Source organism: Euprymna scolopes, chromosome 7 (assembly GCF_053919585.1).
Source record: "Euprymna scolopes isolate OS-2025 chromosome 7, ASM5391958v1, whole genome shotgun sequence".
Lineage (NCBI taxonomy): Eukaryota > Metazoa > Mollusca > Cephalopoda > Sepiida > Sepiolidae > Euprymna > Euprymna scolopes.
In genome coordinates, this window is record NC_136488.1 from 107,004,831 (window position 1) to 107,019,781 (window position 14,951).

The following is a 14,951-nucleotide window of genomic DNA, read 5'->3' on the forward strand; positions in this document are numbered from 1 at the left end:
TTCCCCCTTTTGCTACGATGCCAACAACATGCTTCAACAATTGTCAGGTCGATTTTATAATTTCAAATAAACATTTGTTTCATTAAAAAATAAATCAATGCTATACAGGATTGAAAAATATATGTATATTACTATTTCTGAATAGTTTTTAGAGTCTAAAGTACCTGTTGTCTGTTTAATCGACTCAACATATGCAAGGTGTTTTTTAGTATTGCAAAAACTTTAAAAAATATTTTTACTATGCAACATGCTTGAAATGTAGTGGTGTCGTTTCTTTTGTTTTTTCTAATGAGCAAAGTTTTGAATTGTCATGCTAAATAAAACTGCATAGCTTTTAAAATATATTTATGTTTATATTTGTGACTAGGGTTTTAGTTTTACAAGTACGCGTCTAGCCACCGAATAGATCGACTGCTCGACACACGGAAGAGTGTAGTTTGCCATTGGTTCGGGAAAGATAAATAATTTATATTTTTCTAATCTAGAGTGTCCCTTTTGAAGAAATAGATTTTTTCACATTACAAACCGATCTTGTGTATAACTTTGCCCTCGTGGGGAGGCAAGTAAATAGGGCCACACTACAAATGAAAGATCAATATGCATAGATGAAATTATGCTATAAAAAAAAAAAATTATGCTATAAAAAAAACGAAAATAAAGAAAAAATAAAGAAAAAACACAATTAACAACTAAAAAATAGCGTTAAAAATTAATATTTGGCATTTTGTCAAAGAACATGTTGCGAACTCTTAATGTTTGCTAATATAAAAACTTTTTCCTTTTCACTATGACGTTCGCAACACGCTTAAAAAGTTGTCGGGTCGATTTTATTTAAATATTGACAATAAAATTGTACAGTGTTATTTAATATGTGTACATTTATACATGTGAATAGTTTTTAGGGTCTCAAGTACATGTTGTATGTGTCTGTATACCATTTGCGATCGGATAAATCGACTTCTCGCCATATGCAAGGTGCTTTTTTCAGGGTTTGAAGAAGCTGTTAATGTTAAGCAACACCATTGGCTCGATCCGCCTGTCGTCATAGGCTTTGTGTCATGGCGCCTTACATTGGACTTCCTGTATCAGTGGAGAGAAAATTAACATGATTTTCAAGGTATCGTATCACTTTTACCTTTCTATTTAAATGCATCCCTACTCTAGGATGCCTTCACAATCACCCCAGTCATCAATATTTCTCTAATGATAATCTCAACCATCGATATTGGCCTAATAACTTAACAAGGGGTGAGGACAATACTCTTATTTTTTGTCGAACGAACAACAGAACCGTCTTATTTCGAGATTTCAGTAGAGAACTTGGCCGATCACTTCGTCTACCTCGTTTTTTTTTGTTTTTTAAATTTAACTCCCATGCCAGAATTTAAAAATTAAAACTTTGTTTTTTAATTGCATAAATTTTAACTTTTTCTTTTTTTGTTTGTTTTGTTTAAATCGATTCCTTTCTTGAAGCTAATATCTTTTTACTCTGAAAATTTTCTTAACAAAAATATCATGTTTTCCATTCAAGACTTGTTAAACCGAATCGGGAGAAAAAGAAAAAACTCCTATCCCGGACAAATAGTTGAATAAGTATCTAGTTGCGACGGAAAAATGTATTATTTTTCAAATTCTGACTTGAAAATTATTTTCTTTTTCATCTATTTCTGATATTATCTGCCGATCTGAATGTATATGTTTCTTTGCGTGTATACTTTTAGTCATTTCCGCTTTTTCGACTATCATAAAATATAATGATACTAATTCTCTTACAAATGTACGGCAATAATAATAATAATAAATTTCTTATCAATATAATCGCTACTAGAATAGTGATTATATAATTTAATCCCGATTTTATGGGAGGTATTTGCTGTAAGTATCAACATGCTATTTGTAATAAGGATTTCGTTAACTTTCTAATCTTGCTTTATCGGCGGAAGGAGAATATTTTCGAAAGTTGTCAAGTTGTAAATCATAATGAACAAAAGAAGACGAACTTATTAATATTATTTTATTTAAGAATACGAGTATAAATAAAAAAAATATTCAAGTATTTTTGCACCAGAATAGATAGTTTTTTTTGTTTTTTAATGGCAAATTGATTTTCGAAACTCCACAACAGGAATCGGATTGTTTGGAATTGAAAAGTAAAACACGATCCTTTTAATATATATTTCATCCTGTATTTTATTATTTTATTTACAATTTTCGGTGCTTCTACAGAATTTGAACCAAACCGACTTTAGCCGAACTAAACCCACAACTTAAACTTGTGTCGGTTTAGGGTTAAAACAAACAAAAAAATAGTTCTGTTCAAATTCTATAGACGTACCTATTTTTCTCAGCATTTTTTATGTGGTCTGAAATATGGTGGTGGCTCTGAGGAGATCGTATAAACCTCGACCTGTCTGCTAAGCACCCCTCCCCTACATCAGCCTCTATTAATAAATAATATCGGGCACTATTAGAACACATATATATCGACTTATTACCTAGTCATACGCTCAATAATGACATGGTAGTTTCATTCACCGAAGGAATGCGACAGATTAAAGCCATTTAGTCGGACGAATTCCGTCGGGAATGAAACAGTGAAACACAGCCGTTTCGGTGTATCTAGATTGCCACAAGTATATTTCTTTACTATTATTACTAAGATCTACTTATGCATTGAGCATTGTCGAAGTAAATACTGAAAGAAAAAATATTTATGTAATATATATAATTATTATCAGTGTGTTTGTGTAAAATCCATATAATTTCACTAGAAATATATATATATATATATTATATATATATATATATATATATATTATAACCAGTCCACAATGGTATTAAAGTCTCATTTCATTTACGATAAATATTATTTCATGGTTACACATATTGATTATTTCAACCAAAATTGATATCTTAATTACATGCATTTATTTAAGAAAGAAAACAGGTCTAGCTGTCAGCGGAACTTCGCCCTCATTAAGGATTTTTTTAGTCTCTCTATCTGCCCCCCCCCTTTTCTTCCCGAGGGTAATGTTAACCACAAAATCGATTTTTAATTTGGGAAATATCCAGTTCCCCCAATGCCACAAGTATATTTCTCTGAAGTGGTATAAAATCTTTTAAAAAGATCGTCAGTCTAGGAGGATTTCCCCTATTCCGAGAGAGAACACCTCAACTTTAACCAACAAATTTGTTTTATTATAGACCTTTGAAATTGATGAAAATGCCATATGGAGTACATAATAGAAAATCGACATGAGTTTGTTTTTTTTTAAATTAAAAATTGTCAATTGAATGGATAAAAAAACAAAGATGAGTTTAAAGAAATTTCAATAAATAGGTACGTAAAAAATTGTTCGTATAAATTTAAATGTTCTATTTTATAGCTCTTCGACGCGGATGTAAGTTACGTATTTTATTTTAGGATATTATATTACGTTTTAAAAAGTAAAATTTAAATAAGATTTTTTTTGCTGTAAAAATTTAAAGATATTGAAAAAATATAAAGAAGTTAGTCTAACATTTTATTAAATTGTAAATTGATTTCCTTGTTGCAACAAGCTGTGTTTCGAATTTTCGTATTTAGAAAAAAACTGAGCATTTACAATTTTTTTAAATGTATGTATATTTTTTATGACGTAAAAAAATAAGCGAACTTCGGGACAAGATCAAAGTGTAGTATCTGTTCTTCAGATGCTGCATTGCTGCACTTCTATTTCTTGTTCTCTTTCGGTGGAGGAGAAATCCTTCACGACTGAGACAATTTTTATTTTTGTACCTTTTCTCCACGTTAAAAAACGACCCTGGTGTCTAACTCTGTCCCGTGAGGAGGCATAGTAAATAGGTACAATAAAATATTTGAACGATTATTCTCATCTTGTTTATTATAGTCACAAGTTTCGGCCGATGTAACCTCCTCCAACCATCTTCGCATGCATCTTTTCGAGTCTTCTAATAATGTTTTTCTAAGTTCGACCTGAGGGGTCCGAAATTCTAAAAGATGCGTCTAAAGGAAGTGGGAGGTTATATCGGCCGAAACGTTGTGAAAATAATAACCAAATTATCAATGCTCATTAAAAAAAAAAATCTGGTTTATATAAATTGATTATTTTTTGGACATATTTCCGTCAAGATTTGTTAATATATATATATATATTTTTTAAATTATATCAGCTATAATCAACGTGTTCCTATTAACTTCTCCCCACGAGGACAAAGTGCAATAAAAGGTCATATTTTAATGTGAAATATATCCAACTCCTATAGGTTAAGATAGTAGTTTCAATTACTTCATTTAAAAAATATTTTTCCTCTTACCAAAAGCAGAACAGATACTACACTTTGAATTATTCGTTAAAAAAAAAGGTAAGCGAATTTTATAAATTAGGCTAAAGGTGATGAAATGTGTGGGGAGAAATGGGATTATTAGCCATTCTCTGTTTATCCTACTTTTAACTAGACACGATGTAAAGAAACTGGAATCTTAGGGAGATGTCCATCATTCAAGTAATTTTAGGAGCAACCGAGCTCATGAAAAAGAATTCAAAAACTACTTGGAAAATATACTTAGTGCAAGAGAGATGCAAACAGTTGCACTTAAAGAAACTGTTAGAATCTTAAAAAGTTGGAATGTATAACATAACAAATATCTGATATCCAGTAGGATGCTTCATCCTCAGCTAGAACAAAATAAGAAAAAAAAACCCAAAAAACATTGCCTTTACTTGTTTCTCACTGCAGCAAGATGTAGCACAAGGTCCAAAAGTGAGGAAATCCAGGAATAGATACTCTGGTTGAGTATAAGACTAGCATAGAAGAACAGACATGTCAGTATTTTGTGGTACTAGAAGTGATTTGAGCAATCACAATACACAGCAATATCCATGGATACCATAGGGGAAGTTGATAACACTGGTCAACAACAAATTTGCTGTTTGTATTTTTTCAGCTGATTTAGGCCGAATCTGATGTGCTGAATCCAAAAATCATGTTGGTTTTGCTCAATCAGGTCAAATTTTTGAGTTATGACCACTTGTCGATTTTTACGTTTTGGTCACATGTACACATGTGTGAAGCATTTTAGAAGAAGTTGGTGGCGGTAAAATGCCATATTGAATAACTGTTTTGATTGGAAATGATTATTTTAATGGCAAGAAGTATTCAGATCCGATAGTTCTGGATGATTATGTTGAAAAGATATCAATTTGAAGTCTTAAAAAAAATTGGAGCTCAGTACACAAAAAAAGGAATAGCTTGTGTGTGAGGAATTAGTGTAAGGAATGTCTTTAATGACCGACTGGTGGACAGACAGAATACTCTTTCCACTGCTGCACACTAAGCTCAGCTTAATGAAGCAGTTCACCAGGGCTCTGGACAAGGATGGTGACTGCTTCACTTAGTTGCGCCAGATGTTTCTAAGATTGACGATGGAAAAATGAAAAGCTGGCATCTTTGATGGTCCTCAGATCCGGTAGCTCATCAGAGATCCAGAGTTCGAAAACTCCATGAATGAAGTGGAATTGGAGGCGTGGAAGGTATTTCTTTTGGTAGTGAAGAATTTTCTTGCCAACAATAAGGCCAGAAACTACACAGAACTTCTCAACAACATGTTAACTGCTTTCAAAAACTTGGGCTGTAACATGAGCGTCAAGATACACTAATTATTTTCACATATGAATGCGAGTTCAATGAGTGATGAGCAGGGGAGTGATTCCGTCAGGACCTGAAAGAAATGGAGACCAGGTATCAGGGCTGCTGGAACACAGTCATGATGGCTGACTACTATTGGAATGTGAAGAGAGACCGCCCTGCTGCTGAGCATCGTAGGAGTTTGAAGAAACAAAAGTTTTAAGCTCTGAAGTTTGAACAGTAGTGAAACAAACTGCAATTTATGTGCACTTTTATCAACGACCACCATTCAGTTTAAAGTAATCGATGTTTATATCATAATATGTTGTTGGCAAAACATTTTTTTCTTAAAAACATTTAGTGTGATATGTGTTGACAAAAATCAGCTGATAATGCCACAAGATTGTAATCGATTTTGTCACACAATCTGATTATTTTTTAAATCAATTTAGCATAAAATGATGCTGATGGAGGGAAATACAAAAATATCCTAAATCGTTGTAGACAACATTCAAAAAGTAAAATAATTGTTGCCCATTGTAATAATGGACTTGAGAAAAAATGATAAAGTGCCTGGTTAGCTTAGAAGTAAATTTTGAAAGCTGTTCAATACATGGTGTTTAACCAAGTATGATGATGATTTTTAAAAAAATGTGTACTTAATAAAATATGCTGAATCTATTTTACATCTAATTGCACACAAGCAATAATTCATACGATACAAACTAATCATAGTGTTCAGAGCAACAACTGAAATTGTGTAATGGTTTTTACGTTTTGTTCACATGTACGCATGTTAACAAGCTTAGTAATATCACTTTTATGAATACATCTCTATATTCCCTCCAGCTATGGGTGAAATAGTAGGATACACTAGACTCTAAAGCTTTATTAGGCAACTAATCTTGGAGAAGGAAAATTCCAAAATGTCACCTATGTCGACCAGCACGCTATGCACCTGTATATACATTACTTCCTTTATGTAGAGTCTTGTTCAGCAAAATGCATGGTCTGCTAAAATGAAAGTCATCTGATGGGCTAGGGTGTCGTGATCAGGAATTTGTGCAAATGTAAATACAAGAGTTTTTTAAAATGGTTGGATTTTTTTTTTTTTTTAGCATGTCATGTTCACATGTGCTTAGCACTGAACGACAATAACAGAAAGACTGTTAGACATTCATAACTAAACCTTGGTGGACAAGTCAGGTGTAGACTGGAATTTATTTGTACCAAATCTAGTTAAATTTGCAGAAAAAATTGCAAATTTTCACTGAGGAGGCAGATGGATAACCGTATATATTCTCATATGCATAAATGAGCACTTTGTTGTTGATTCGTTTTGACTGCTGAGTTGACATTATTTTATGTTGTAGGCTCTTTTAGGTCCTCTCTTTTATTCTCTGCCATTGTGCATTCTCCCCCCCCCCACACTCTGACATATTTCTGCACAGTTTATGAGTCTCCTCTAATGTGTTTTCTTAACATCATGTAATTTTTTTATAAACAAAAATTCATTAAATCATTTTCATGTTCATAGTTGAAATTTTGACTTCACATTTGTTGAATATATTTTTACTCGTCCTCACAGTGGCCTTGTCTTTTATTTGTGTTTATGGCAGATTCATCGCAACTTCTTTGATGTGCATCTCATCTGAGACTATAGCAGCCCATAAATGGTGGTCACATGAGATACCTTGTTTGAAGACTAACCACGTGTGGGCCAGAAATCATTGCAAGATCCTCTTTGATGGTTGTTGCACATGTCTTCAGCTTCTCAATAACACATTCCTGCTAGCCAACCAGAAATGCAGGAAAAAGTCAATCGCGGATTACCTCCCTTTCAGGCTTTATCGGGACACTAGTGAATGGGTTTGAATTACCATCTCATCAGCATTTTTGGATGTCATTGGTGAATTACTAACTCTTCAAAAATGCCACACATGGAATCGTTAATAAAATTTGCATAACCACTTAACATGCGGCATGCAAAATTCTTAACTGTTTTGGCTGTCTTAATTTTATCTGTGATGGCCTGCTTTATATGCATAATAGTTTGAAGATTGTTTTCATAGGCATTATCTTTAGGAGAACCCCACAGATAAAAATCTGAAAGGTTAACGTCCTGTGAATGTCAATTCAATCCAGTATCACACCCCTTACCGATGAGACTATCACCAAAGTGTACCTAACTAATATCATTAAACTGTGATAAAACAATTGACATTCATGACTTAAACTTGAGTGTCAGACATAGACTAAAATTTATTTAGACCAAATATGGTTATATTGCAGAAAGGATTGTTAATTTTGTTAACAATTCCATGAAATATTTTTTCATCATTTTGAGGAGTACATTGTTCAGTCCCCATCTAATATATTAATTTATCAAGCACAAATCCAGCAAGTTTGTGGATTATTTCATAAATTTCTAGGATTTTACATAGTCTATTATGTTTTTTCCCAGGTAGTCATAGACTCATTTTCACTCAACTACCTGTTTGCTTGTATTGATTACTTATAAATTTATTGTTTACTATTACTGTTTCAAAATTCACCTCTCCTAACACATGTTGCTCAAGTAATCAGTCTTTTTTTATTGCCATTTTTCACAAACAAACACTTTTTACTCTGTCAGATGTAACGTTACTTTTTAAGCCTTAAAATACAATTTTCTTTCAGTCTTCTAATTCATCACACAGTGAAAACTTTTTTTTTTTAATATTTTGAATGAGTCTCCATTAATCCAGGCCAAAAACAATTCAAGGATAAGAGTTAATGTTATGGATTCTCGGTTTAATGATGAAGAATATTAGATTATTGAAAATGATGAAAATGAACAAAATTTGATTACTTAGGGGATTGGTTTGTGATAAGTATTTGTTGACATGATATTTGAAGATAATCATGATGTATCCTGCAGGGTATTCCACAAATAGAAACTTCTTGGAAAGAAATATTGTTCCTAGAAATTTCGTACCGCAGACGAGCCTTGTTCTAAAAAGTCTGAACAGTTAGGTCAAGTGGCATGTAATAGTTTGTAACACTGGTGCTTCTACCATTATTGACCCTTTTTACATTGACTTAGCTTGCCTTTCGTTGCAATTATTTATTTTCACTTGTTATGTTTCACTTCTTCGTTTTGTAGTTTGTCAAAGCAAGAAAGAGGGCTGGAGGCAGCACCAACGACTGACCTTATAGAATTATTAGAAAGTAATTTTTGTCTGATAGGGTATTTATTTAAAATTTTAACATTTTTTTTTTTTTTTTTTTTTTTTTTTTTTTTTTTTACAAAATAATTTTTTCGTTTCAATCAATCTTTATGGATGAATAACAAGTTATGAGTTATGAGGTGCCGTTAAGTTTCCAAACTTTTTTGTACAGGCATTTAAAATTGTTGCAAACTCTTGAAAATTAAGTATATTATTGTTTTACATCTTATGAGATGACTGACCAAGTTTTATGATGCTAGGTTCAAATGAACAACTACAGCAGGAATTGGAATACACCCTACTAAAGCCTTTTAGTAATAAATGTTCAAAATTTCTTTGAATTTTGTCTTTCTTTAATTCTTTAAAATGTTTTTTTTTTTAATTTTAGCTTAACTTGCTTTTATATTTCACCATTTCGTTTTTTAGTAATAAATGCTTCTCTACATTCAAAACCGACCTTGTGTCCAACTCTGCCCTCGTGAGGAGCCAAGTAAATAGGAAGTAATATGGTGTCTGAAAAACGTTTTTCGACTCCAATAAAAGCATTACAATACATTTAAACCCTGAAGAATTTCTGCCATACGCCCTTGTTGTTCTAAGTTAATTAGCCACTACTTGTGTTTCAAACTTAAAAGAAAAAAAAAAAAGCGCTTTAAAATAGTAAAAACATTAAAAGCTTTTTTCGTTTGTTGTCTTTTTTTTTTGGAGGGGGGGGGGGTGAGGCGCCCCTATTATCCCAAAGAACCAGCTATATAAACACTGCAATATTTTTCAATAATTATTTACAAAATAATTTCTTTACAATCAATTTTTATTTAAAATTAAGAAACTATTATCTAAATATTTTGTTTTTTTTTTGTTTATATATGTTGACATTTTGTTTTTAAGTAAAATTAAAAATTAATTTTAAAAGTATTGTTTATATCCATCTTCATTTAAAATGTTACTTTTTGGTAGCTTCACCGGTTGTTAACCTCAATTTTCCGAATGTCAGAATGAGGCTCATCTGCGGGACTTACTTATCTAAGCTGCATCAAGATTTCATCTGCTACTAGATATATGGTGAAAGAAGGGAAAGTTCTTTTCAGTTGTAAAATATGAGTTCTTGCTGCGAATGTCTTACAAGAAGGATCCAGTAATTGAAATTCAGTTGAGTACCTTTCATGAAAATAGTGATGGAATAGAGGAATACTAACATCTTTTCTCTGATAAAGATCATCCCTCATTAGCTTGCAAAGTTGGTTTTGTAGTTTGTCAAAGCAAGAAAGAGGGCTGGAGGCAGCACCAACGACTGACCTTATACAATTATTAGAAAGTAATTTTTGTCTGATAGGGTATTTAATTAAAATTATAACATTTTTTTTTTTTTTTTTTTTTTACAAAATAATTTTTTCGTTTCAATCAATCTTTATGGATGAATAACAAGTTATGAGTTATGAGGTGCCGTTAAGTTTCCAAACTTTTTTGTACAGGCATTTAAAATTGTTGCAAACTCTTGAAAATTAAGTATATTATTGTTTTACATCTTATGAGATGACTGACCAAGTTTTATGATGCTAGGTTCAAATGAACAACTACAGCAGGAATTGGAATACACCCTACTAAAGCCTTTTAGTAATAAATGTTCAAAATTTCTTTGAATTTTGTCTTTCTTTAATTCTTTAAAATGTTTTTTTTTTTAATTTTAGCTTAACTTGCTTTTATATTTCACCATTTCGTTTTTTAGTAATAAATGCTTCTCTACATTCAAAACCGACCTTGTGTCCAACTCTGCCCTCGTGAGGAGCCAAGTAAATAGGAAGTAATATGGTGTCTGAAAAACGTTTTTCGACTCCAATAAAAGCATTACAATACATTTAAACCCTGAAGAATTTCTGCCATACGCCCTTGTTGTTCTAAGTTAATTAGCCACTACTTGTGTTTCAAACTTAAAAGAAAAAAAAAAAAGCGCTTTAAAATAGTAAAAACATTAAAAGCTTTTTCGTTTGTTGTCTTTTTTTTTTGGAGGGGGGGGGGTGAGGCGCCCCTATTATCCCAAAGAACCAGCTATATAAACACTGCAATATTTTTCAATAATTATTTACAAAATAATTTCTTTACAATCAATTTTTATTTAAAATTAAGAAACTATTATCTAAATATTTTGTTTTTTTTTTGTTTATATATGTTGACATTTTGTTTTTAAGTAAAATTAAAAATTAATTTTAAAAATATTGTTTATATCCATCTTCATTTAAAATGTTACTTTTTGGTAGCTTCACCGGTTGTTAACCTCAATTTTCCGAATGTCAGAATGAGGCTCATCTGCGGGACTTACTTATCTAAGCTGCATCAAGATTTCATCTGCTACTAGATATATGGTGAAAGAAGGGAAAGTTCTTTTCAGTTGTAAAATATGAGTTCTTGCTGCGAATGTCTTACAAGAAGGATCCAGTAATTGAAATTCAGTTGAGTACCTTTCATGAAAATAGTGATGGAATAGAGGAATACTAACATCTTTTCTCTGATAAAGATCATCCCTCATTAGCTTGCAAAGTTGGTTTTGTAGTTTGTCAAAGCAAGAAAGAGGGCTGGAGGCAGCACCAACGACTGACCTTATACAATTATTAGAAAGTAATTTTTGTCTGATAGGGTATTTAATTAAAATTATAACATTTTTTTTTTTTTTTTTTTTTACAAAATAATTTTTTCGTTTCAATCAATCTTTATGGATGAATAACAAGTTATGAGTTATGAGGTGCCGTTAAGTTTCCAAACTTTTTTGTACAGGCATTTAAAATTGTTGCAAACTCTTGAAAATTAAGTATATTATTGTTTTACATCTTATGAGATGACTGACCAAGTTTTATGATGCTAGGTTCAAATGAACAACTACAGCAGGAATTGGAATACACCCTACTAAAGCCTGATCGTCACTGCTGATGAATTTCAAAAACACAGTCTGGATGTGAGGACATTTTAGAAGAACAATATGCAATAAAATTCTGTTTTAAACTTGGAAAAAATGCCACAAAAACGTATGGAATGCTTCAGACTGCTTTTGGACCATTTTGATTTGAGTATCAGTTTTTGAGTGGCATAAGAGATTCAAGGAAGGCAGAGAGTCTGTGAGGAATGATGAGAGGTATAGGAGAAGTAAGAAGTCAGAACACTGATTGACCAAATAAAAAATTTAATGGATAAGGACCATCGTGTGTCTATCGAGACAATAAGTGCACAGTTTGATGTCAGTGTGGGAACTGTATTCAAAAATTCTTGAGGAACTGAAGATGCAGAAGAATTGCATGAAGTTTGCCGAAAAGTGCCCAAAGAAGATTAGAAAGAAAGACGCTATGACAGCAGGGAAATGGTCAAACTGATCAATTCAGATTCCGCAGTTCTTAATGCTCTGGTAATCTGCGATGACAGCTGGATCTACTGCGATGACCCAGAGACAGTTCCCAGTGGAAGAATGCTGGCTCTTTCAGGCCCAAGAAGGCCAGCCAGAGCAAATCCACCTAGAAACTTACGATAATCCCTTTATTTTGAGATCATAGGCATAATTTACATGCAATGGGTTCCCACTGGACAGACAGTCAACAAGGAATATTATGTTGAGGTTTTAAGGGGGTTCAGGAAGAGAGGCCAGCACTCTTCAAATCTAGTCAGTAGCATTTCAACCAGGATAATGGATCAGTCCACAACTCCATCCTTGTCAGAAACTATTTGACAAAGATGAGCATCAAGACAGTTCCTCATCCTCTTGTTGTCCCAACTTTGCTCCCTATGACTTTTAGTTATTTCATAAACTTAGAGGCTGTTGTTATGAAACAATTGAGATGAAAGAGGCTGTCACGAGGGTCATTGACATGTTCATACAAGAGAACTTCTATGAAGCTTTCCAGAAGTTATTGAATCGGTACAATAAGTGCATTGCAACTGGAGGAGATTACTTTGAAAGGGATTAGAGTTTCATGTGTGTACTATCAATAAAAGTGCCCATATGAAAAAAGTATGGAAACTTATTGAAGACACCTCGTATATCCTTTTTTTTTTTTTTTTTTTTTTTTTTTTTTTAAAATACAACCATTTGAAAATAATTTTGTTTCAAAGTATTTTCTGGAAGGAATTAATCAAATTACATTTTACTCTTCTTAACTGAAACAATCTACAAGAAAAAACGATGGACCAGAATCAAATATTGAGTTTTGTAAGATTATTGTTTATGACAAAGAAATGATAAAAAAAGAGACTAATGCTACAATATAATAGACCTGGTTGGCCAAGATCAAAGTGTAGTATCTGTTCTTCAGATGCAGCACTTCCATTTCTTGTTCTCTTTCAGTGGAGGAGAAATTCTTCATGACTGAGACTATTTTTGTACCTTTTCTCCACGTTAAAAAACGACCCTGGTGTCTAACTCTGTCCTGTGGGGAGGCATTGTAAATAGGTACAATATGATAGACCTTTATCTTCTGATTTGGTCTTTGATATCATTTATCTCCTTTTTCATAAGTTTTTTTATGTACATTTGATATACAGTAATGCTTATAAATGTGAAATTATTAATTTTGTTATTTATGCTTATTTTCTTTGGGCAGCCATTGTTCATATTGTGGCTCGTTGAAAGTTGGAGTGCTTGTCTCTGAAGTCTCTACCATTCATCTTGTTATTGCGATCTCTTTGATAGTTCGGACATGCAGGTTGTTGCTTACAGGGGAATTAATTTCTAATGTAATCCTCCCTACTTCTCTGCTTGTGCGGTGCTATGATATTGATAGACAGCTGAAGATACAGATGATCTCCATCAGAGATGACTTTGCTGAGCTCTTGCATCTACAAGTGGTGGAATTGAGATTGGTTAACTTTCTTTTGTGACTTTGCTTATGATTGCCTTGATTCAGGAACCATAGCAAAATGAACCATGAGCAAAACCATCTTCAAAGATGAAACAGTGGAACTATCCAAGTTTCCATCTGTACACAGTACTTGATCGGTGAGGTAGATTGATTTGAAATTGTAACCAACCATGGGTTGTGAAAATTGCAAATTACCATAATCATTCCATGAAATATATTTCTTAAAAAAAGTTTAGTTGAGGAAATGAAACGACAAGAATTTTATTAAACAAAGATTCTTTTTATTCAAGTATCTAGATTGACATTTTGCTGCATACACACGTTTTGTGATATTGTGAATTGTGCCAATCAAAAGTCTTTGTATTCTTCATATATTGTTGGACAGGATTCACATCAACTAGCTCTTCATCCAAGAACTTCTGCAGTGCTTCTCTGCCAGAACATGCCTCACAACAATGCATCATGCATTTCTTGTTGGAAGAATCACAAACTCGTTTTGAACTCAAATCCTTGTAAGTGTTGTCCTTAGTGATGATGTCTACATTTGGCATAATCACATTGAAACACCTGTTCTCATTAGATCACTGAAGTTAAGCAACGTTGAGCCTGATCAGTATCGAGTGAGTGGCTGTTGGGAAATACCAGGTACTGTACGTAGAAAGATGTTGATATCTTCCTACAAGAACTTCAAAAATATAACATTGTCATCTCCCCTAACTGGGATATACATGCCAGTGGAGACTGCTTGTGAATTTCATATTCCTTAGACACTTTCTCCTTTGGGGTTCATTCTGCCTGGCAATGGTGTCTTTAAGAAGTTTCCCATTCTACACATAAACAGAATCGGTACCTGTAGACCTAACTAAAACGTATTACTTTATATGCAACTCTAAAATTTTGGAAAGCCCCACCTTGACATTGGGATATTTAAAACTAGTATACAATTCATGCAGGTTACATAGTATCAAATGTTCTTGCTTGTGAGTACTCTTTGCAATACTAATATAGTCGATTTTGCCAGGCATTTGGCAGCTGTGTCATGACTGACAAATAATAGATTCAGGCCTGTTCACTGAAAAATAACGTCCTCTCTGACGTCCTAGCAAGCAAGATCTGTTGAAGAGTCAGACTGTCGATTGTTGATAACACTGAACATGTCTTGTTTTTCTTAGTAGCATCATGTCATGAGAAATAAAAAAGATAAAAAAAAAAACTGTATATTCTGATGAAGACGTGATTACATTGAAAAGTGAGATTCATAAACAAATAAATGTTT

At 32.8% G+C, this 14,951-nt stretch overlaps 1 protein-coding gene across 1 annotated transcript in view; it reads left to right on the top strand.

The window, feature by feature from the left end:
- Window positions 1-815: 815 nt before the first annotated feature.
- The window catches only part of LOC145279882 (phosphatidylinositol 3-kinase regulatory subunit alpha-like), a 140,331-nt gene continuing 126,195 nt past the window's right edge, over window positions 816-14,951 (top strand). Inside the window, exon 1 of the mRNA XM_080131341.1 lies at window positions 816-1,117. The gene's annotated coding sequence lies outside the window, so the exon portion shown is untranslated. The remainder of the gene's footprint in view (window positions 1,118-14,951) is intronic.